The following is a 23,745-nucleotide window of genomic DNA, read 5'->3' as shown; positions in this document are numbered from 1 at the left end:
GCTGGAAATGTAGTCTATCTTTATTACCAAGAAGAACAGAAAATGGGACTTGATGAACACATGGCAGTCTATGATCTGTCTACTCAAGAAAAGCCAGACTCCTCAACAAAGACCCAAGACCCTGACCTCTATAGCACTCTGTCCAATGGAACAAACACCCTCCTTCTTAAAAGCTAGTATATCCTGTTATTGGAGAGAGCATTCCTGCCTTCCAGGTGGGTACCATGAGCTTCCAGAATGACCTTTTCCTTTTTCCATTCTTAAACTCCTCTTATTCCTGCCAGATCACTTCTGTCTGCCTGGCAGTTTTAGTTGGGTAATATTACACATATCCTAAGATTTCAGTAAAGAAAAGCAGGCTTTTATGCCCATGTTGTTTTTCTAGATTATGTATGAAGTTCCACCATTTGTCATTAGTATCCTGAAGATAATTTAAAAAATGTAATTTCCCCTTGATGGGGAGATTATAGAGTGCCTTCTATGTGTCCAGTCTTGTGCCTCTCCTTGGTGCCAGAAGACAAGATATTATCACTCAGATGGATGAGTCATAACGTCACATCTGTCAACTTTATAGCCTAAGAAAAGACTTGGGAGTGTTATATAGCAAAGCCCAAGGCCAGGCAAGGGACTTGAGCCTAACAGAATACTGGATAGTGCCTTAGAGCTCAAGAAATGAAAAGGGACAATGATTCAGGTCTTGTAGGCTCAGGTAAACATCCTTCAGGAGCAGGGCTTTGTCTTGACTGTAAGATATACAGACGGCTTGAAGCTCTTTAGAGTGAAGATGATTACTTATTCCTGAAAAAAAGTAAAGAAAAACACAAAGTTAGAGACTTCCAAAGAAAGTATTAGGTAAGGAAAAAGTTGTTTTCTTGGGTATCCTACTTTGTTATCATATTCCTTTTACATCATCATCGGCCAAGCCTGTGTCATGAAAGATGGAAAGGAGAGAAAATGATGCTTGGCCAATATTAACAAAAGAGTAATTGGCAAAGAGAAGTTGAAGAGCTCCAAATGGGTCAGTAAATTGTGGACTGGCAGACAGCACTGCTCCTTTGCCAGCTACATAGACACATGCTCAAGGGCTATGGATTGTACAGACTGAGAGCCAACTAAGTTTTCAGCCACGTCACTTACTGAAGAAGATATGAAGCCCAAATTGTGCTTCTCTTTCATGGTAGTTAATGCTAGTAGACTTCAGATTGAGTGGTGGAAAAACATAACCATCTTTGTTATTAAGACAGAAGTGGTAATAAATGCTGAAAGTAACATCTATTGGTATAACTCATTGGTCTTGTCCAGCAGCATGAAACAAATACGCCAATTAGTTTTTGTGTAAGACACTATTAGAACCCTACCCACATTCCCTTTATTGGCTGCTGCACTCATCTTTTAGCTCCTGAAAGTGCTGTGGGTAATGATGCATACCTGCAACTTTCTTTGGAGATTTGTCCTCAGTTGGTGGGAGTCACCTCAGCCAGAAATGCCTGCCTCTGCAGGTGGTATATACCTAATACAGGGCTACAGACCCTGGCTCCCCTGTCCAACATTCTGGCTTTTTGCAGTGCTCCCCAAGGGACTAGTTTCTGTCTTGGCTGACTCAGAGCTCTAATGGAACCAGCAAAGTTTGGATGCCTGGGGGCCTCTAAAGATAAGGGAGAGTGCAGGCAGCTTGCTGCAGTACCTGAGGACCTTCATTGCCACAGACAGAAGCTAGAACAGATTGGCATGATCAGGATAAGGTGCCGTACTTATGACTTCCACCTTGGGAGGGAGGAGGAAGAGTGAAGCATCCAGTGTTATGGCTTTTTGGAGGGCTGCCTGAGGGACTTGTATCTATCCTCCCTGACTTGGGGTGGTTATGGGGATACAGCATACTTTGGATGCCTGGAGGCTGCTGAGAACAAAGGAGAATGGAGCAGTTGCTGCTACAGCACCAGAGAACCCTCAGTAGTAGAAACAGACTCCAGAAGAAACAAGAGATTACAGGCTCCCAAGAAAAAAACAAGCAAACCTCTCAAATTGGGAAATTGCTGCACAAGCACAGAGAAGAGGCATCCCCTATAAAATCTCTCAGAAGCCCTGAAAATCTCTAGCCAAATTGTTTGGTGAACGTCTTCCTTGTACAAAATCAGTCCATAAAGGCTGGGAGGGTGGCTGTTTCTTCAACTGTATAAAATACAGCAACAAACAAAAATACAAAAGGCACATGAAGAAGGGAAAAATGACCTAATCCAAGAAACAAATTAAAACCCCAGAAACCAACCCCTAAGAAACAAAGGTCTATAAATTACCTAACAAGAAATTCAAAATAATTGTTTGAAAGAACACAGATACACAATTAAACAATATTAGGAAAATGATGCATGAACAAAATGAAAATTTACAACAAAGACAGAAACTACAAAAAAGAACCAAGCAGAAATTTTGGAGCTGAAGAATACAATAACTGTATTAGAAAATAAGGACCCAGGAAGAGCCTCTGCCTGTAGGAAAGAGGAAAGAGAAACCCCACCCTGGGTCACCCACTCAAACTGAGGTGCTCCAGTATACCCTAGTGCACCCATCAGGGTAATAAGACACAAGCCAGAGTACCAACAAGCCCATCCAGGGTCATCCCCCCAGCCAAAGAGTGAGAAGTTACCCAGGTGTTTCTCCCAAGAACTGAAAAGCTCCCCTATGTCCTTGACAACCCAACACAGTGTCACCAACCTCATCAAAGTATCACTAAGTGCTCCAGTGCCTAGGCCACAGAGGCACTCACACACAACTCTGACACTGAATGCAGCCAAAGTACCTTATACAGTAATCACTATCATGAATACACAAGAAAGAACAAAACCCACTGGTAGAACAAAAATGCAAATTAGAAAGAGAAAGAAACTAAATCTTTCCACCTCAAAAAACCAACAAACACGAAAGGAATAAAAGATATATAAAACATCCAAACAAAAATAAATAAAATGCCAGGAGTAAGATAATACCTTTTGATAACAATCCTAAATGTAAGTGGATTAAATTTCCCACTCAGACATAGAGTGGCTGAATTAAAAAGCTAGAACCAACTGTAACTATCTACAAGAGATTCACCTCACCTGTAAAGACATACACAGACTAATAGTGAAGAGATGGAAAAAGGTATATCACACAAGTGGAAAACAAAAATGAGCAGGACTAGCTATTCTTATGTTGGATAAAAGTCTTTAAATCAAAAACCATAAAAAGAGACTAAGAAGGCCATTCAATAATGGTAAATGGATCTATCCAGCAATAATACATAACAGTCATAAATATATATGCACCCAACACTGGAGCCCCCAGATATATAAAGCAAACACTATTGGATTTTTAAAAAATTTTTAAAAATTTTTAAATTATTTATTTATTTATTTATTTATTCATTTATTTTTTTAAGTTTTATTTTGTCGATATACATTGTGGCTGATTATTGCTCCCCATCACCAAAACCTCCCTCCCTTCTCCCTCCCCCCTCCCCCCCAACAATGTCCTTTCTGTTTGCTTGTCGTATCAACTTCAAGTAGTTGTGGTTGTTATATCTTCTCCCCCCCCCCCCGGTTTTGTGTGTGTGTGTGTGTGTGTGTGAATTTATATATTAATTTTTAGCTCTCACCAATAAGTGAGAACATGTGGTATTTCTCTTTCTGTGCCTGACTTGTTTCACTTAATATAATTCTCTCGAGGTCCATCCATGTTGTTGCAAATGGCAGTATTTCATTCGTTTTTATAGCTGAGTAGTATTCCATTGTGTAGATGTACCACATTTTCCGTATCCACTCATCGGATGATGGGCATTTGGGCTGGTTCCAACTCTTGGCTATTGTAAAGAGTGCTGCCATGAACATTGGGGAACAGGTATACCTTTGACTTGATGATTTCCATTCCTCTGGGTATATTCCCAGCAGTGGGATAGCTGGGTCGTATGGTAGATCTATCTGCAGTTGTTTGAGGAACCTCCATACCATTTTCCATAGAGGCTGCACCATTTTGCAGTCCCACCAACAATGTATGAGAGTTCCTTTTTCTCCGCAACCTCGCCAGCATTTATCGTTCAGAGTCTTTTGGATTTTAGCCATCCTAACAAACACTATTGGATTTAAAGAAAGAGATAGACCCTGATACAATAATAGTTGGGGACTTAAACAACCCTCTCTAAGTACTGCACAGATCATCTAGGCAACAAATCAGTAGAGAAACACAGAATTTAAATTACACTTTACAACAATTGGATTTGTCAGACATCTATGGAGCATTTCATCCAAATAACTAAAGAACATATGTTCTTCTCATTAGTACATAGAGCATTCTCCAGGAAAGACCACATATTAGGTTGTAAACCAGATCTCTACAAGTTTAAAAAAATTGTAATAATTTCAAGTATCTTTTCAGGCCTCAATGTATTAAAACTAGATGTCAATAAGAAATGAAACTCGGGAAACTATACAAAGACACAGAAATTAAACAACATGCTCCTGAACAACCTATGGGTCCAAGAAGAAACTAAACAGGAAATCAAAAAATTTCTCAAGGGCTGGCCCGTGGCTCACTCGGGAGAGTGCAGTGCTGATAAAACCAAGGCCAGGGTTCAGATCCCTATATAGGGATGGCCAGTTAGCTCACTTGGGAGAGCGTGGTGCTGACAGCACCAAGTCAAGGGTTAAGATCCCCTTACCAGTCATCTTTAAAAAATTTTTTTTTCTTGAAACCAATTAAAACAAATACACATCATACCAAAACCTATGGCATACTGCAAAAACATAATGAAGAGGTAAGTTTATTGCAATAAATGCTTACATCAAGAGCACAGAAATATTTCAAATAAAGAACCTAAAAGTGCATCTCAAAGAACTAGAAAAATAAGAACAACCCAATCCCCAAATTATTATATACTAAGAAATAATTTTTTTTCAGGCATAGTTCATCTGTTTTTTTTTTTACTGGCTATGAATATTCATGAGATACAAAGCTGATTGTCACTCCTCATGCCCATGATGTGAGGGCCAGATTCATAGTGGCAGCATACCTATTACCACAAAGTGCATTTGTACCCCATGTCCTCCACCCAACTGTCCCCAGCCTCCCTCCCCCTCCCCTTTATCCCCCACTCTACTTTGTAGCCCAAGGGATGTTCTCTCTCTCTGAAAGTCCAATGTACCACTGTGGTCTTTCTTTCCCTCCTTCTTTCTCTATTAGATCCCACATATGAGTGAGTACATGTGGTATTTATCCCTCTGTGCTTTGCTTATTTTACTCAACATGAGTTTCTCCAGGCTCATCCATTTTATGCAAATGAGAGTATATCATTCTTTTTTATGGCAGAGTAGTATTCCATGGTGTATATATACCACAGTTTCCTTATCCAATCATCCATTGATGGACATTTAGGTTGGTTCCATGTCTTGGCCATTGTAAACAGAGCTGTGACAACCATGGGAGTGCAGGTATCCCTCTGACATGATGATTTCCATTCCTCTGGGTACATTCCCAGAAGTGGGATTGCAGGATTGTATGGAAGATCTGTCTGTGGTTGTTTGAGAAACTTTCATACTGTTTTCCATAGTGGTTGTACTAATTTACAGTTCCACCAACAGTGTAGGAGCATTCCCCTCTCTCCACACCCTTGTCAGCATTTGTTATTCACTGTCTTTTTGATTTTAGCCAGTCTAACTGGGGTGAGGTGGTATCTCAATGTAGTTTTAATTTGCATTTCCCTGATGACTAGAGAGGTCGAGCATTTTTTCATGTATCTGTTGGCCATTTGTATGTCTTCCTTTGTAAAATGTCTATTCAGCTCCTTTACCCATTTCTTAATTGAGTCATTTATTTTTTTATTGCACAATTGCTTGAGTTCTATGTATATTCTGGATATTAATCCCTTGTTGGATATATAGTTAGCAAAAATCTTCTCCCACTCTGTAGGTTGTCATTTCGGTCTGTTGATTGTTTCCTTTGCTGTGCAGAAGCTTTTTAGTTTGATATAGTCCCATCTGTTTATTTTTTCTTTTGCTGCTTGTACATTTGGGCTCATGTTCATAAAGCCTGTGCCTTGACCTAATTGCTGAAGTGTTTCACCTATATTTTCCCTTAGTAATTTTACAGATTCAGGTCTTATACTTAAGTCTTTATACATTTTGAGTTGATTTCAGTGTATGGTGAGAGATGCATATTTAGTTTCATTATTCTGCATGTGGTTATACAGTTTTCCCATCACCACTTGCTGAAGAGGCAATCTTTTCGAAACCCAATGTAGATTTTTGTTGCCTTTGTCCAATATCAGATGGCTATAAGCCTGAGAAGTGATTTCTGGGTTCTTAATTCTGCTCCACTGGTCTGAATGTCTATTTTTACATCAGTACCATGCTGTTTTGGTTACAATAGCTTTGTAGTATAATTTGAAGTCAGGTAGTATTATGCCTCCAGCTTTATTTGTTTTGCTCAGGATTGCTTTGGCTATTTGGGGTCTTTTGATTTTCCATATGAAAGGTAATATTGTTTTTTCCATTTCTGTGAAGAATGTCATTGATATTTTGATGGGGATTTCATTGAATCTGTAGATCACTTTGGGTAGTATAGACATTTTCACAATGTTAATTCTTCCAATCCAGGAGCATGGAATATCTTTCCATCTTTTTGTGTCTTCTTTAATTTCTTTCAGAAGTGGTTTGTAGTTCTAATTGTAGAGGTCTTTCACCTCCTTGGTTAAATTGATCCCTAGGTATCTTATTTTTTTGTGACAATTGTTAATGGGCTTGCTTTCTTGATTTCTCTTTCCATTAATTCATTATTTGAGTATATAAATGCTACTGATTTTTTGGCATTTATTTTGTATCCTGCAACATTACTGAAGTTATTAACCAGCTATAGGAGTTTTTTGATAGTGGCTTTAGGTTTTTCTATATACAGTATCATGTCATCTGCAAATAGAGAAAGTTTGACTTCATTTTTTCCAGTCTGGATCCCCTTTATTTCTTTCTCTTGCTTGATTGTTCTGGGTAGTACCTCTAGTACTATGTTAAATAGAAGTGGTGAAGGTGGGTATCCTTGGTTTGTTCCTGTCCTTAAGGGAAAGGCCTTCAATTTTTCTCCATTTGGAATGATACTGGCAGTGGGCTAGTCATAAATGGCTTTTATTTTGTTGAGATATTTTCCTTCTATACCTAATTTGTTGAGATTCTTTATCATGAATGGATGTTGAATTTTGTCAAATGCGTTTTCAGCATCTGTTGAGATAATCATATGGTCTTTGTCCTTGAGTTTGTTGATGTGATGTATCACATTTATTGACATTTCTATTTTTTTTTAACTTTATTTTGTCGATATACATTGTGGGTGATTATTGTGCCCATCAGCAAAACCTCCGTCCCTCCTCCCTCCCCCCCTCTTCCCCACTAATGTCCCCTCTGTTTGCTTGTCATATCAAATTCAAGTAATTGTGGTTGTTATATCTTCTCCCCCCACCCCCAGTTTTTTTTGTGTGTGTGTGTGTTTGCGTGAATTTATATATTAATTTTTAGCTCCCACCAATAAGTGAGAACATGTGGTATTTCCCTTTCTGTGCCTGACTTGTTTCACTTAATATAATTCTCTCAAGGTCCATCCATGTTGTTGCAAATGGCAGTATTTCATTCGTTTTTATAGCTGAGTAGTATTCCATTGTGTACATGTACCACATTTTCCGTATCCACTCATCTGATGATGGACATTTGGGCTGGTTCCAACTCTTCGCGATTGTAAAGTGTGCTGCGATGAACATTGGGGAACAGGTATACCTTCGACTTGATGATTTCCATTCCTCTGGGTATATTCCCAACAGTGGGATAGCTGGGTCGTATGGTAGATCTATCTGCAATTGTTTGAGGAACCTCCATACCATTTTCCATAGATGCTGCACCATATTGCAGACCCACCAACAATGTATAAGAGTTCCTTTTTCTCCGCAACCTTGCCAGCATTTATCGTTCATACTCTTTTGGATTTTAGCCATCCAAACTGGGGTGAGATGGTATCTCAATGTGGTTTTGATTTGCATTTCCCGGATGCTGAGTGATGTTGAGCATTTTTTCATATGTCTGTTGGCCATTTGGATATCTTCCTTAGAGAAATGCCTACTTAGCTCTTTTGCCCATTTTTTAATTGGGTTGCTTGTTTTTTTCTTGTCAAGTTGTTTGAGTTCCTTATATATTCGGGATATTAATCCTTTGTCAGATGTATATTTTGCAAATATTTTCCCCCACTCTGTTGGTCGTCTTTTAACTCTGTTATTTGTTTCTTTTGCTGTGCAGAAGCTTTTTAGTTTGATATAATCCCATTTGTTTATTTTTCCTTTGGTTGCCTGTGCTTTTGGTGTCGTATTGATGAAGTCTGTGCCCAGTCCTATTTCCTGAAGTGTTTCTCCTATGTTTTCTTTAAGAAGTTTTATTGTTTCAGGGTGTATATTTAAATCCTTAATCCATTTTGAGTTGATTTTAGTACACAGTGAGAGGTATGGATCTAGTTTCATTCTCCTGCATATGGATATCCAGTTATCCCAGCACTATTTGCTGAAGAGGCAGTCCCTTCCCCAGTGAAAAGGGTTGGTGCCTTTCTCAAAGATCAGATGGCAGTACGTGGGTGGGTTGATTTCTGGGTTCTCTATTCTATTCCATTGATCAGTGTGTCTGTTTTATGCCAGTACCATATTGTTTTGGATATTATAGCTTTGTAGTATAGCTTTTTTAAAAAAATTTTATTTTGTCGATATACATTGTAGCTGATTATTGCTCCCCATCACCAAGACCTCCCTCCCTTCTCCCTCCCCCCCCAACAATGTCCTTTCTGTTTGCTTGTCGTATCAACTTCAAATAATTGTGCTTGTTATATCTTCTCCCCCCCCCCCGGTTTTGTGTGTGTGTGTGTGTGTGTGTGTGTGTGAATTTATATATTAATTTTTAGCTCTCACCAATAAGTGAGAACATGTGGTATTTCTCTTTCTGTGCCTGACTTGTTTCACTTAATATAATTCTCTCGAGGTCCATCCATGTTGTTGCAAATGGCAGTATTTCATTCGTTTTTATAGCTGAGTAGTATTCCATTGTGTACATTTACCACATTTTCCGTATCCACTCATCGGATGATGGGCATTTGGGCTGGTTCCAACTCTTGGCTATTGTAAAGAGTGCTGCGATGAACATTGGGGAACAGGTATACCTTCGACTTGATGATTTCCATTCCTCTGGGTATATTCCCAACAATGGGATAGCTGGGTCGTATGGTAGATCTATCTGCAGTTGTTTGAGGAACCTCCATACCATTTTCCATAGAGGCTGCACCATTTTGCAGTACCACCAACAATGTATGAGAGTTCCTTTTTCTCCGCAGCCTCGCCAGCATTTATCGTTCATAGTCTTTTGGATTTTAGCCATCCTTACTGGGGTTAGATGGTATCTCAGTGTGGTTTTGATTTGTATTTCCCGGATGCTGAGTGATGTTGAGCATTTTTTCATATGTCTGTTGGCCATTTGTATATCTTCCTTAGAGAAATGCCTACTTAGCTCTTTTGCCCATTTTTTAATTGGGTTGCTTGTTTTCTTCTTGTAAAGTTGTTTGAGTTCCTTATATATTCGGGATATTAATCCTTTGTCAGATGTATATTTTGCAAATATTTTCTCCCACTCTGTTGGTTGTCTTTTAATTCTTTTAATTGTTTCTTTTGCTGTGCAGAAGCTTTTTAGTTTGATATCATCCCATTTGTTTATTTTTCCTTTGGTTGCCCGTGCTTTTGGGGTCGTATTCATGAAGTCTGTGTCCAGTCCTATTTCCTGAAGTGTTTCTCCTATGTTTTCTTTAAGAAGTTTTATTGTTTCAGGGTGTATATTTAAATCCTTAATCCATTTTGAGTTGATTTTAGTCTACGGTGAGAGGTATGGATCTAGTTTCATTCTCCTGCACATGGATATCCAGTTCTCCCAGCACCATTTGCTGAAGAGGCAGTCCCTTCCCCAGTGAATAGGCTTGGTGCCTTTGTCAAAGATCAGATGGCAGTAAGTGTGTGGGTTGATTTCTGGATTCTCTATTCTATTCCATTGGTCAGTGTGTCTGTTTTTATGCCAGTACCATACTGTTTTGGTTATTATAGCTTTGTAGTATAGCTTAAAGTCAGGTAGTGTTATGCCTCCAGCTTTATTATTTTTTTCTCAGCATTGCTTTGGCTATGCGTGGTCTTTTATTGTTCCATATAAATGTCTGAATAGTTTTTCCCATTTCTGAGAAAAATGTCTTTGGAATTTTGATGGGGATTGCATTGAATTTGTATATCACTTTGGGTAGTATGGACATTTTCACTATGTTGATTCTTCCAATCCAAGAGCATGGAATATCTTTCCATCTTCTTGTATCCTCTCTAATTTCTCTCAGCAGTGGTTTGTAGTTCTCATGATAGAGATTTTTCACCTCCTTGGTCAACTCAATTCCTAAGTATTTTATTTTTTTGGTGGCTATTGTAAATGGGCAGGCTTTCTTGATTTCTCCTTCTGCATGTTCACTATTGGAGAAAAGAAATGCTACTGATTTTTGTGTGTTGATTTTGTATCCTGCTACTGTGCTGAAATCATTTATCAAATCCAACAGTTTTTTTGTAGAGGTTTTAGGCTCTTCGATATATAGGATCATGTCATCTGCAAACAGGGACAGTTTGACTTCATCTTTTCTGATCTGGATGCCCTTTGTTTCCTTCTCTTCTCTGATTGCTCTGGCTAGTACTTCCAACACTATGTTGAATAGGAGTGGTGAGAGTGGGCATCCTTGTCTAGTTCCTGTTCTTAAAGGAAAAGCTTTCAGCTTTTCCCCATTCAGGATGATATTGGCTGTGGGTTTGGCATATATGGATTTAATTATGTTGAGATACTTTCCCTCTATACCTAACTTATAGAGGGTCTTTGTCATGAATGAGTGCTGAACTATATCAAGTGCTTTTTCAGCATCTATAGAGATGATCATATGGTCCTTGTGTTTGAGTTTATTAATATGGTGTATCACATTTATTGATTTGCGTATATTGAACCAACCTTGCATCCCTGGGATGAATCCCACTTGATCGTGATGAATAATTTTACGTATGTGTTGCTGTATTCTGTTTGCTAGTATTTTAGTGAGGATTTTTGCATCTATATTCATCAAGGATATCGGCCTGTAGTTTTCTTTTTTGGTTATATCTTTACCTGGTTTTGGTATCAGGATGATGTTTGCTTCATAGAATGAGTTTGGGAGATTTGCGTCTTTTTCAATCTTTTGGAATAGTTTGTAAAGAATCGGTGTCAATTCCTCTTTGAATGTTTGGTAAAATTCTGCTGTGAATCCATCTGGTCCTGGGCTTTTCTTTGTTGGGAGCCTTCTGATAACAGCTTCAATCTCCTTTATTTTTATTGGTCTGTTCAAATTTTCTACGTCTTCATGGTTCAGTTTTGGGAGCTTGTGTGTGTCCAGAAATTTATCCATTTCCTCCAGATTTTCAAATTTGTTGGCGTATAGTTGTTTATAGTAGTCTCGAATGATTCCTTGTATTTCAGATGAATCAGTTGTAATATCGCCTTTTTCATTTCTAATTTTGGTTATTTGAGTCTTCTCTCTTCTCTTTTTTGTTAGCCATGCTAATGGTTTGTCAATTTTATTTATCTTTTCGAAAAACCAACTTTTTGATTCGTTGATCTTTTGAATTGTTTTTTGGTTTTCAATTTCATTCAGTTCTGCTCTGATCTTAATGATTTCTTTCCGTCTGCTAACTTTAGGATTGGATTGTTCTTGTTTTTCTAGTTCTTTAAGGTGAAGTGTTAGGTTGTTCACTTGCCATCTTTCCATTCTTCTGAAGTGAGCGTTTAATGCGATAAATTTCCCCCTCAATACTGCTTTTGCAGTATCCCACAGGTTTTGGTATGATGTATCATTGTTTTCATTAGTTTCAATAAATTTTTTGATTTCCTGCTTGATTTCTTCTTGGACCCATATGTGATTAAGTAGAATGCTGTTTAATTTCCATGTGTTTGTATAGTTTCCAAAGTTTCATTTGTTACTAATTTCTAGTTTTAATCCATTGTGGTCTGAGAAGATACATGGGATAATTCCAATTTTTTTGAATTTATTGAGACTTGATTTGTGACCTAATATGTGATCTATCCTGGAGAATGATCCATGTGCTGCTGAGAAGAATGAATATTCTAAGGTTGTTGGGTGGAATGTTCTGTAGATATCTGCCATTTCCAATTGGTCTAGAGTCTTGTTTAGATCTTGTGTTTCTCTACTGATTCTTTGCCTAGATGATCTGTCTCATATTGACAGTGGGGTGTTCAGGTCCCCTGCTATTATGGTATTAGTGTCTATTTCCTTCTTTAGGTCTAATAGAGTTTGTTTTATAAATCTGGCTGCTCCAACATTGGGTGCGTACATATTTATGATTGTTATGTCTCCTTGATGCATCAGTCCTTTTATCATTAAGTAGTGTCCCTCATTGTCTCTTTTTATGGTTTTTAGTTTAAAGTCTATTTTGTCAAATATAAGAATAGCTACTCCCGCTCGCTTTTCTTTTCTGTTTGCATGGTAAATTTTTTTCCATCCTTTCACTCTTAGTCTGTGTGAATCTTTATGGGTGAGGTGGGTCTCTTGTAGGCAGCATATAGTTGGGTCCTCCTTTTTGATCCAGTCAGCCAGTCTGTGTCTTTTAATTGGGGAATTTAAGCCTTTTACATTAAGAGTTGTTATTGAAAGGTGTTGATTTATTCCTAGCATTTTATTGGTTGTTTGGTTGTCTTAGGTGTCTTTTGTTCCTTGCTTTCTGATTTACTGTTTGGTTTCTGTGTTTGTTGGTTCCTTAGGTTGTAGATAGCGTTTTTGTTTGCTTGTTTTCTCTTCATGAATGCCATTTTTATTATACTAGTGGGTTTTGATTTTTCTTGGGTTTTTATGGCAGTGGTAGTTATTTTTCAGGAACCAAACCCAGTACTCCCTTGAGGATTTCTTGTAAGGGTCATCGTGTGGTAGTGAACTCCCGCAGTTTTTGTTTGTCTGAGAAATATACTATTTGTCCTTCATTTCGGAAGGATAGCATTGCAGGGTAGAGTATTCTTGGGTGGCAATCTTTGTCTTTTAGTATTTTGAAAATATCATCCCATTCCTTTCTAGGTTTTAGGGTTTGTGATGAAAAGTCTGATGTTAGCCTGATTGGGGCTCCCTTATATGTGATTTGACGCTTCTCTCTTGCAGCTTATAAGATTCTCTCTTTGTCTCTGAGTTTTGCCAATTTGACTATGACATGTCTTGGAGAAGGCCTTTTTGGGTTGAATACATTTGGAGATCGTTGAGCTTCCTGGATCTGAAGATCTGTGACTTTTCCTATACCTGGGAAGTTTTCTGCCACTATTTTGTTGAATATGTTTTCAATGCAATCTCCGTTTTCCTCCCCTTCTGGAATACCCATGACTCGGATATTTGAGCGCTTAAGGTTGTCTGATATCTCTCTCAGATTTTCTTCAATGTCTTTGATTCTTTTTTCTTTCTTTTTGTCTGATTGTGTTATTTCAAACAGCCCATCTTCACGTTCAGAGGTTCTCTCTTCAACTTTGACAAGCCTGCTGGTTAAACTCTCCGTTGTGTTTTTTATTTCGCTGGATAACTTCTTCAGTTCAGCAAGTTCTGCTATATTTTTTTTCAGTACATTGATTTCCTTGTACATTTCCTCTTTCAGATCCTGTATACTTTTCCTCATTTCATCATGATGTCTAGCTGAGTTTTCTTGTATCTCATTTAGTTTCCTTAGAATTATCACTCAAAATTCCTTGTCAGTCATTTCAAGGGCTTCTTGTTCTATAGGATCTAGAGTTTGAGATTTATTAACTTTTGGTGGTGTACTTTCCAGATTTTTTGTATTTCTGGTATCTTTTTTTTGATGTTTATTCATTGTGGCAGAGGGTTTCACAGTCCACCGGTTTGAGACTATTGACTAACTAAGATGTTGCTGTGGTTGCCAATTTGGTATGGCTACCTCTGTGACTGCTCAGTTGGCCTCTAGTGCCTTGTGTGCATAGTTGCCTTGGGTCTTGGGCCTCTCTGGGGAGCCCTCTCTCTGGTCATCTTGGACTATGCTGGGCTGCTGGATCACGTGGCGATACTGCAGGGCATGTGCTATCTGTTGAGCTTCCACTTCCCATGCAGGACTTCTCCCTGTTCCGTGCGCTCTGGCCCAGGTTGTTGGATCATGCAGTGGCTACCCCACAGGGTGTGTGGTTTCTGTCTAGTCTCCGCCTCCCTAGCCAGATGTCTCCCCACTCTGTGCATACTGGGCTGGGCTGGGACGTGTCTTCTGCAACCCTCATCTATCAGCTCGGCCTTCAAGACCCTGCTTGGCACCGCTTCACCCAGGAAGTCTACCAGGTTTCTGCTAGGCGCAGACGACCGTTTGCTCTAGTTTCCTTTGTAGCACTGTGTAGATCTTTCTCGGGACTTATCACCTTCCTCCTGGTATCACGGTTATTTGTGTGCTTGTCTTATCTCCCACACCAGAGTGTGAGTTCCTCGGGGGAGGAGCCTGCAGCACATGATTCACCTTTGAATCCCCCCGGCACGGACCGAGTCAGTTGCCTGCCTGCCGTTAGCTCTCCGGCAGGTTCAAGTGAACTCGGGAACTCTCCGACCACACTATTCCTAACAAGAAATCCGTTAGGTGTTTTTCCGAACTGGTGGCCACAGAGATGGTATCTTCCTCCTGGTAAAAGGAAGTTTACCGGGGGCTGGAGACCAGGGTGCTGTGGAGTGACAGTCGGCCCAGCCCATACTTCCTTGCCCTCCCCACCCTGGCCGAGGATGCCCCACGCCACCAGCCCCGCCAGAGAACCACAGAGGGAGTGGGATGGGAGGCCGGCCCACAGGCCCCGGGAAGCCCCGTGCCCGGGCAAGCAAGTGGGAAAGCTCAGTGAGGAGCCAAGCCAGGTGAGGAGGACAAGCTTGGCCAAGCAGGGCCAGAGCCACCACCACCTGAGAAAATGGAGGCAGCCCCAAGGCTGGTGAGTGGCCCGGTGGGTCAGGCGGAAGCCAGGCAGGCATCTGCCCCCCAAGCAGGGCTGGGCGGGGGTCACTCACAGGGCTGTGCTGGGTCGGGCGGCTCCCTCTCTGCCTCTGCGTCATCACCGTCCCCGTTCTCAGCCGCCACCGCCTCGGGCTGCTCACTCGGTCCCGCGGCATGGCTCGGGCACTCCCAGGAATCTTCTTTTATGCCGGCCTGAAACCTCGAATCCTGAGTAGGGCAGCTGGCTGCCTTCAGCGTGGCCCCGGCCTCCGGGATCCTGGCAGAGTCAGCAGCGGCCTGGCGCCATATTCCCTGTTTAGAGACTCGCTTTTGCAGCTAAGAAACAGTTCTTTTCCTGCTCCATACTTCAAAGCTGTTGCCTGTAAATGAGGCAGCCCCTCCTGCCGAGGGCAAAGTGGCAGTCCGCCCCCACGACCGGCCACCAGCAGCGGTCCTCCCTTAAGAGACGGCAAGAGGAAGGTCCACAAGTTTCCCGGCTGCCTCAGGCCCAGTGGCCGCCTTTTCCACCTCAGCTACTCCGCGCCAACCGCCGTAGCCACTGCCATCTTAGGATCCCATCCTGCCGTATTGACCTCTCTCTTTGACATTCAATTTTCTTCCCTTTAAAATGGGAGTGTAATAGCCACATGTTAGGCTTATTGACAGGTTAGGGGTAACCACTGGCAAGCATTGATATATCGGAAATAAATTAGTAAATAGTAGCTGCTCTTAATCTCTTTGTCCCTTCCTTAACCAAGAAGACTCTTGAGAACGAGGACATCATCATACTCATTTCTGCAGTGTTGGTGCCTCACACAGTCCTGGCTCTTAGTTCTCAATAAATATTTATTAACAACCACACGCACACACAAAAATCCTCCAAACAATCCTGAGCTCCTCTGAGACAGGGTTACAAATTTTTTATTTTCTCTTTATGTGTTCCTGTCCCCAAGTTTTATCTTTGCAGTAACCATTTCACAGTTGCTTTTAGGACTTGCAATGTTACGTGAGGAAACTAAGGTCGAAGAGAGGAAGCACTCGTCCTAATGTCATGCTAGGAAGTGGTAGGACCAAGAATCAACTCCAGCACGGTCCAGCTGCGATGGCTTGCAGGTTCTCAATCCATCTTTGTTGTTGAATGGATGGATGGATGATCACACCTACGAGAGTACTTCACAAAGTTCATGGAAAAATAAAATTGGAAGATAATATTAATTTTCGATGAACTTTTGAAGTACCCTCATATGGTGGAATTTTAGGTAGCAGCCTAGACAGGGGAAAGGTTCAGGCTCTGTCTTGTCCTTCTATCTGCAAGGCTGACTCTAAGAGTGAAGGATAATGGAGAAGAGGCAGAATAGTTTGTCCAATCAAGACAGGAGGTGAAGTGGGGTTGGTAGGAATGTTCATGAGACATTTTAGTCACAGCTGCATCACCCCCTGCAGGTGACTCTATAAGGACTGGAGTCCCACCTGCTTTTTCATTTTCTCAGTCTTGTCTCTTTGTTTTTCCATTTCATTAAACCAAAGGAAAATCACTTAACCTGTTTCCTTTCTTATGTAATGGGGATAATGATACTCTCTTTACGTGTGTGTGTGTGTGTGTGTGTGTGTGTGTGTGTGTGTGTGTGTGTGTGTGTGTTGTACTGTCTGTGTATTTTTAGTGCAACAGAAGATGTTCTAAGTACTTCACAAGAATCTGTTAAGAGCTGATATACTGAGAGCTTTATAAACATCAGATCATTTGATCAATGAAGTAGATAAGATGATTAGCCTTATTTCACAGAAGAAACAAGGCACAGAGTTTTTAAGTGGTGCAGCCAGGATCTGAACCCAGGTATGGCTGACCCCAGGTGGGTGTATCCTGTTGACCACACATTCTTCTTTCTTGCAGCATAGGTTCTCAAACTTGAGTGTGCATCGGAATCATCTGGAAGGCTGCTTAGAACAAACACTGTGAAAACCACTTCCATAGTTTCTGATCAGGTAGGACTGGAAGCTAGTAAATTCTCACTTGATGCTGCTGCTGCTGCTGGACTGGGTGACAAACTTTGAGAGCCACTGACCTTTAGGGTTATTGGGAGATTTAGGATTTCACTTGTATGTAAGAATCTATAATCTATAGCTTTATGTAGAGATGTGTAGAGGGATCAATGTGCAAGGATGTTTATCAGCACATTAATAGCAATAATCTATGGAAGGTAAGATGTTGACAAATTTTACTTTCTCCCTTACACTTTTGTGTATTATAATTTAAAAAATAGGAACCCCACTGGCTGCTCAAAAATCTCCAGAACTAAAACTAACTGTCCCAATTTCCAGCAGATTATCTTGGTTATACTACACTTCATCTTCCCACTTTCATTTGCAGATTTAAAGCTTCAGCAAAGAAAGGGGTCCAGGTAGAGGCCCTTTCGTATAAGTAGGCCTAAATTTTCCAAGTCACTAACCCTCAAATTTCGGCTATCTTCCTTTCTCAATCTCATCTTGCCGGTCACTAGCCTCACACCCATCTTTGAAGCCTCCTTATCCTGCTTTACTTTTTCTATTTTCTACAGCACTCTTACTGTCTGTCATATGTGTTAGGTATTGTCCATCTTTCTCCCAGTAGAATAGGAATTCCAAAAAGGCAGTCTTTGGCTTGTTCTTTAACCCCAGCACCAAGAACAGTACCTAGCACATAATATGCACCCAATATATATTTGATGAAATGGATTAAATTGACTCCCTATCCTGTGAGATAAGAAATGGACTCTCTTTGTACTGCCAGGTTCTTTGCTCCATGTCCAATCTACTCTTTGAGATCCCACATTTCATACTAAGCTGTTCTTATTTCTGGTCGAAGCTCTTGGCAGAGGGTGAGAAACAGAACAGGGAGAAAGGCCTGGTGCTTCATGGGGCCACAAAGCCAGTGGTGCAGCCTGAGGTTGCCATTTTAGAGAGAAAGGGGACCAAGGGGAGGGGCCTGCTCCCACAATCAGCTCATTCACCCAGAACCCCTGCTATCCATGGGGCCAGGCTGCCTCTGGAATAGAGTGTCCAGCCCACGCACAGCGCTGTTTTTCTCCCCCTGGCCTTATCTGATCTGGCCACAAAGGCCACTTTACTACCACTTCAGGGTGGAAACCTCTTTAACAACAACAAAACAACAGCTACCATTTGTTCAGTGCCTTTACTTTTCCAGGCGTCATGCAAAATACTCTTCACAGATCACCTCCGTTGAATCCACAGAGGAATCCTACATGACTTAGAACACTCACTTTGTACAAGAGGAGAGATTAAGCTACTTTGAGCATTGTTACATGCACGGCAAGTTTCAGAGCCAAGACTGAGACCCTGGTCTATCTACCCAGCCCCATGCGCTTGTATCATTCATTCATTCAACAAACATTTCTCAGGTACCCACAGCACATCGGGCATAGTGTTAGTAGGGCATAGTGAACCCATCCTATCTGAGTTCTCTGAGGGAATTATGAGAACACACACACATTGTCTGAAGATCAGAAAGAGTCACCTACTTGAAGAAGGAGCAGACTCAATATATTTAAATAGAAATGTCAAAAGCACAGTGTAGAAGGACCCAGCTTTGTCTGTTCCAGAAGGTCATTCTGTCTAGAGACATGCCCCAGTCACCGGAGTTCAGCACATCCCCCATTTGCCTCCTTTCCTGGATCCTCTAGAGATCTGATTTTGGGGGAAGACAAAGCCAGCATGCTTTAGTGGAATTTAGCGAGCCTCGGATTTGAGGTCTGAGGTTGTGTTGAGACCAGCTATTCTTTTTAAGACTATTATTTTATTATGTATTTCTTTTCTTTATTATTATTTATTTTAAAGTAAAAATTGTACACAGAAGGTCCCCAACTTCTGCTGGCTCGACTTTAGGTGGTGCAAAAGTGTCCCACATTCAGTAGAAAGTGTTGCTTGAGTATACATATATCCATTCTGTTTTTCACTTTCAGTACAATATTCAATAAATTCCATGAGATATTCAACAATCTCTTGTAAAATATGCTTTGTGTTAGATGATTTTGCCCAACTATCGGCTAATATAAATTGTTTAAGCATGTTTAAGGTAGGCTAGGCTAAGCTATGATGTTCAGTAGGTGGAGTATATTAAATGCATCTTCAACTAATGATATTTTCAACCTAGAATAGGTTTATCTGGACCACACCCTATTGTAAGTCAAGGAGTATCTGTATCTTTACAGTGTGCAACAGGATGTTTTTAAGTAAGTATACAATGTGGACTGCTAAATCAAGCTAATTAACATACGTCACATATTTATTATTTTGGGGGGCGGGGTGAGAACACTTACAATCTACCATCTTAGCAGTTTTCAAATATACATTGTTATTGACTACAGTCACCATGTTGTACAATAGATTTCCTCAACTTATTCTTCATATATAATTGAAATTTTGTACCCTTTGATCAACATGTCTCCTATATACCCCAACTCCCCTAGAGCCTCTGGTAACCACTATTCTGCTCTTTGTTTCTATGAGTTCAAATTTTTTAGAGTCCACATATAAGCAAGATAATGCAGTATTTGTTTCTGTGTCTGGCTCATTTCATTTAACCTAATTCCTTCAGGCTCATTCATGTTGCTGCCAATAGCAGGATTTCCTTCTTTTTAAAGGCTAAATAGTATCCCATTGTGCATATGTATCTCATTTTCTTTATCCATTAATCCAGTGATGGACACTTAGGTTGACTCCAGTCCTCTTGACCTGGGGTGAGTCATTTAACCTCTTTGGGCCTCAGTTTTCTCATCTATAAATTGGGATTAATTATGCTGGCTTAGCATACTTCCCAGAATTCACTCAAGTGTTCAACGAATATTCAAATGCATCATAAACTGTAACTGCGCACACAGGCACATGCCATTTGCAAGGGATATGTGTGTGTGGCATGATGTCTTTTTGGAAATGGGAATGCTAACTGGATGAGCACTGTACTTGGTCTCTACAGAAGTGTGTTTGAAACTTTGCAGATTAGTTGTAGCTTTTCCTTCTCTTTAAATCCCCCAAAGCCACAATACTCATTCCTTGACCACTGCTTCTCCCTATGGTAGTTCACAGAATTGTTGGTTAATCCTTTCATCATCTGTTGGCCTTCACTGCTTACTCTGTCTTTATTTCTTTGAAGGCATCTCTGAAGCTTACATTTCAACATCTCTGTGATACATCTTCCTTTGTAATTTGGTGGGTCCACAGGCATTATCCCTGGTTTGTCCTTCCTTAGCTCTTTTGGGTGGTCCAATCTATTCATCAGAATACAAACTAACAGAAGAAGGAGTCCTGAAGGGAGTGAACAGACTGGCATTTGCCATTTAGGCAGAGGACAGGTAGGGTGGCCCATTGGTGCTCCTTGGCGGAGAGATTACCACAGAGCTGACTGGGAAGGGAGAAGCTGCCTTTCAACACACTATTCAGGAAAGCAGGAGAGGGAGGCGATTCTGCCCCCAGGGACACTTGACAACGTCTAGAGACGTTTCTGATTGTCACAACTTGGGGATGAGGGATGCCTACTGACATCTAGTGGGTAGAGGCCAGGGATGCTGCTAAACATCCTACAATGCCCAGGACTGCCCTCCTTCTCCCCCCTGGCCTCATATGTTAATCATGTAAAGGTTAGAAAACCCTGCAGAAGTTATGGACATAAATAGTTTTTTAAATTATGAAAATATTTCCAACATGAACATCATGATAAGGACTTGGTGCAGTGGGGTGCAGTACTTGATGAGGTGTGACTGTACTTATTTGAACAACACGCCTTGTGGGAGAATGTGAGAGGAGCTGGCCTTTGAAAAGCAGGCATTCTGTACCCAGGTCATCCTGGGGGACCTTTGGTCATAACTCAGTGACTTGGTTCTTCCCCCAGGTGATCTGGGTGGCAGTGTTACTTGTAATTCCAGAAGATGGAGAGCAAGTGTAAGATTCATTAAAAATACATCAGAGCAGCTGTCAGGAAGCTTTTTCTAGTTATCTAGGACTTACCAAAGAATATCTTACTAGCCCTGTGTCAACCATATGTGCATACACATGTGCATGTGTCAAAAATAGTTACTTTATTTTTGATTGAGACCCAACTTTTTGGATGGTGTAGGGTTGGGCGAAGTAAATAAGGGTGAGATTTTGAAAAAAAAAGTCTCCCCATTCAGGTTCTAACCTCCATATAATGTTTATCATCTCTGGAAAGAGGAAGAGGACTAACATCATATGAGCACCTGCTATATGTCAGACAATTTTCTTCCTTGTTTCATTGAATTCTCATGAAAAGTTCTTGGAATAGATGTTATGACCATCCACATTTCACCAAACACAAGAACAGGAACTTAGAAAGGAGACATGCTTATACATACAATAAATACACATATGTATTATTAGACATGCTTATACATATAACAAATGTACATATTTGTATATCTAACAAATACATATATAATAAACACATACATACCAACCCAATTTATTTATCTTTTTACCTTGCTTATGTTCAAAATAAATGTCCAGAGGGAAACAATAGGATTGGTCACTTAAGAGTAGAATAAATTTATGTCTTCAGAAACCACAGTGGGATTTTTAGCAAAAGATATTTAGCATTCTGTGTCAAATAGCTTTAGTATAAATAGGGACTTTAGAGTAAGGAAGAAAATACCTGTAGAACTTAGGAACCTAAAATTCTCCATAAAGTATGGGAAATTCCTACTGTGGGGGGCTCCAGGTTGACTCCTTTCCTGGTAGCTGTGACCCTATAGGGTGTGCATCTCAGTGTCTGAGATCATGAAGTGGTGCCTGCATTTTATACTGTTTGTTCTAACAATAATACTAATCTTTATTGTTTATGAAACTTCTCCTAAATACCAGGCAGAATGTTATACATGTTACATAAATCATCTATAATATCATTTTGTGATCATAACAAAAATTCTATGCCACGGATTTATTGTTTTGCATATTTCACAGATGTGCAAACCAGCAAACCCAGAGAAGTTATGAGACATGCCCTACTTTATTTAAGTTTCAAGAGGCCAGACTGAGATTTAACTCAAGTCCCTCTGACTCAAGGCTTTGATAAACCATTTTACCCCGTCATCCCACCCCCCACCCCTGCAAGGGTCTCTGTCCCTCAGAGGGGCCTCTACTCTCCATTACTTTTCATATCCCAGACAGATCATGGGTTCTCCATGAACTCAATGTCTGTCCACTTCTGGGCTTTATTCCCTCTAGAAATGGAGACTGGTGGTAGAGGAAGAGAGGGACTCAATGTAGAGAGCAGAGTCTGCTGTGGCTGAGAGATTCCTCCATGCTTCGGATGCAAATGGAATTGGGTGTGTTTGTAGTGACTTAGATTCCAGTAAAATGTAGTAACTTTGCACCAGTACAGCTCCATTTTCTGCCTTGTTCTTTGTACTTTTATTGTCATATCTATTACATTTTTGTATGTTATAAATCTAACAATACAGTGTTGTAATCATTGCTACAAACTATCTTGTCCTTTTAAAAGAAATTAAGAGAAGACCGTATATACATGTGTATACACACACACACACACACACACATACACATCCTATTGTATTTATCCACATATTTACCATTTCTGGTGTTCTTAATTTCTTCCTGTGGATCCAAATTACCATCTGGAGTCATCTCCTTTCAGCCTTAAGGATAAGGTCTGATCTGAGAGAACCATCACCTTCTCTCACCTTTTGTTTATATGACAATGACTTTATTTTTATTTTTGTCTTTCTTTTCTTCCTTTTTTTAAAATTGAGGTCAGCGGTTTATATCAGCACTTCTCAAAACTTTTAACATCATTCAACGTAACACATGTAATGATGGTCATATTCCTACAGCATCTTGGGGAAATGGGGAACACACTGGGGCATGGAGTGGGTGTGGGCTGCAGGGTGGGTCCTCACGTCCCACCTTCTATCCCCTTTCCTCGAGTTGAGGCAGACATGGCTCTCAGCATCACTTGAATTACAGAGGAGCTCCGCTAGGGCCTCCCTGCAGGGAACTGGGTGTTTTCCCTTTATTTTCTTTAGTTCAAATTTTTGTTGAGAATAATTTTAGATTCACATGCTGTTGTTAACAAATGTACAGAGATCCCTTTTAACCTTCATTGTTTCCTTCAATGGTAACATTTTGAAAAACCATAGTACAATATCACAATTGGCAATTTGGCATTGAAACAATTCACTGATCTCATTCGTATTTCCTGTTTTACTTGTGCTTATCTGTGTGTGTGTGTGTGTGTGTGTGTGTGTGTGTGTGTGTGTACGTGCATCTACTTAGTTCTATACAATTTTATCACGTGTTTAGACCTGTGGATCGACCACCACAACCGAGATGCTGACCAGTTCTGTCACTGCGAGGATCCCTGATGTTGCCCTTTTATACCACACTCTCTCCTTCTCACTCTTCCTCTCCAGAACCAGTCCATAGCCCGGGACCACTAACCTGTTCTCCATTTCTAAAATTTTGTCATTTAAAAAGTTCTATAATTGGAATCACACATATTTAGTCCTTTGGATTTGGTTTGTTTGCTTTTTTAACTTGGCATATTTTTCTGAAGATTCACGTTGTTACATGCACCAGTAGTTCACTCCTTTTTGTTTTTGTTTTTTAATTTTTAATTTTAACATTTACTTACACATATTTGTGGAGTACAGTGTGTTGTTTCAATACATGCATAT

General features: G+C 40.3%; 1 pseudogene; it reads right to left on the bottom strand.

Moving 5' to 3' along the window:
• Positions 1-658: 658 nt before the first annotated feature.
• The window catches only part of LOC134375278 (WAP four-disulfide core domain protein 6A-like), a 48,855-nt pseudogene continuing 25,768 nt past the window's right edge, over positions 659-23,745 (bottom strand).

This window comes from Cynocephalus volans, chromosome 1 (genome assembly GCF_027409185.1).
Source record: "Cynocephalus volans isolate mCynVol1 chromosome 1, mCynVol1.pri, whole genome shotgun sequence".
NCBI lineage: Eukaryota > Metazoa > Chordata > Mammalia > Dermoptera > Cynocephalidae > Cynocephalus > Cynocephalus volans.
Note: the sequence above shows the minus strand (reverse complement) of the source record. Positions and strands in the feature narration are given on the sequence as shown.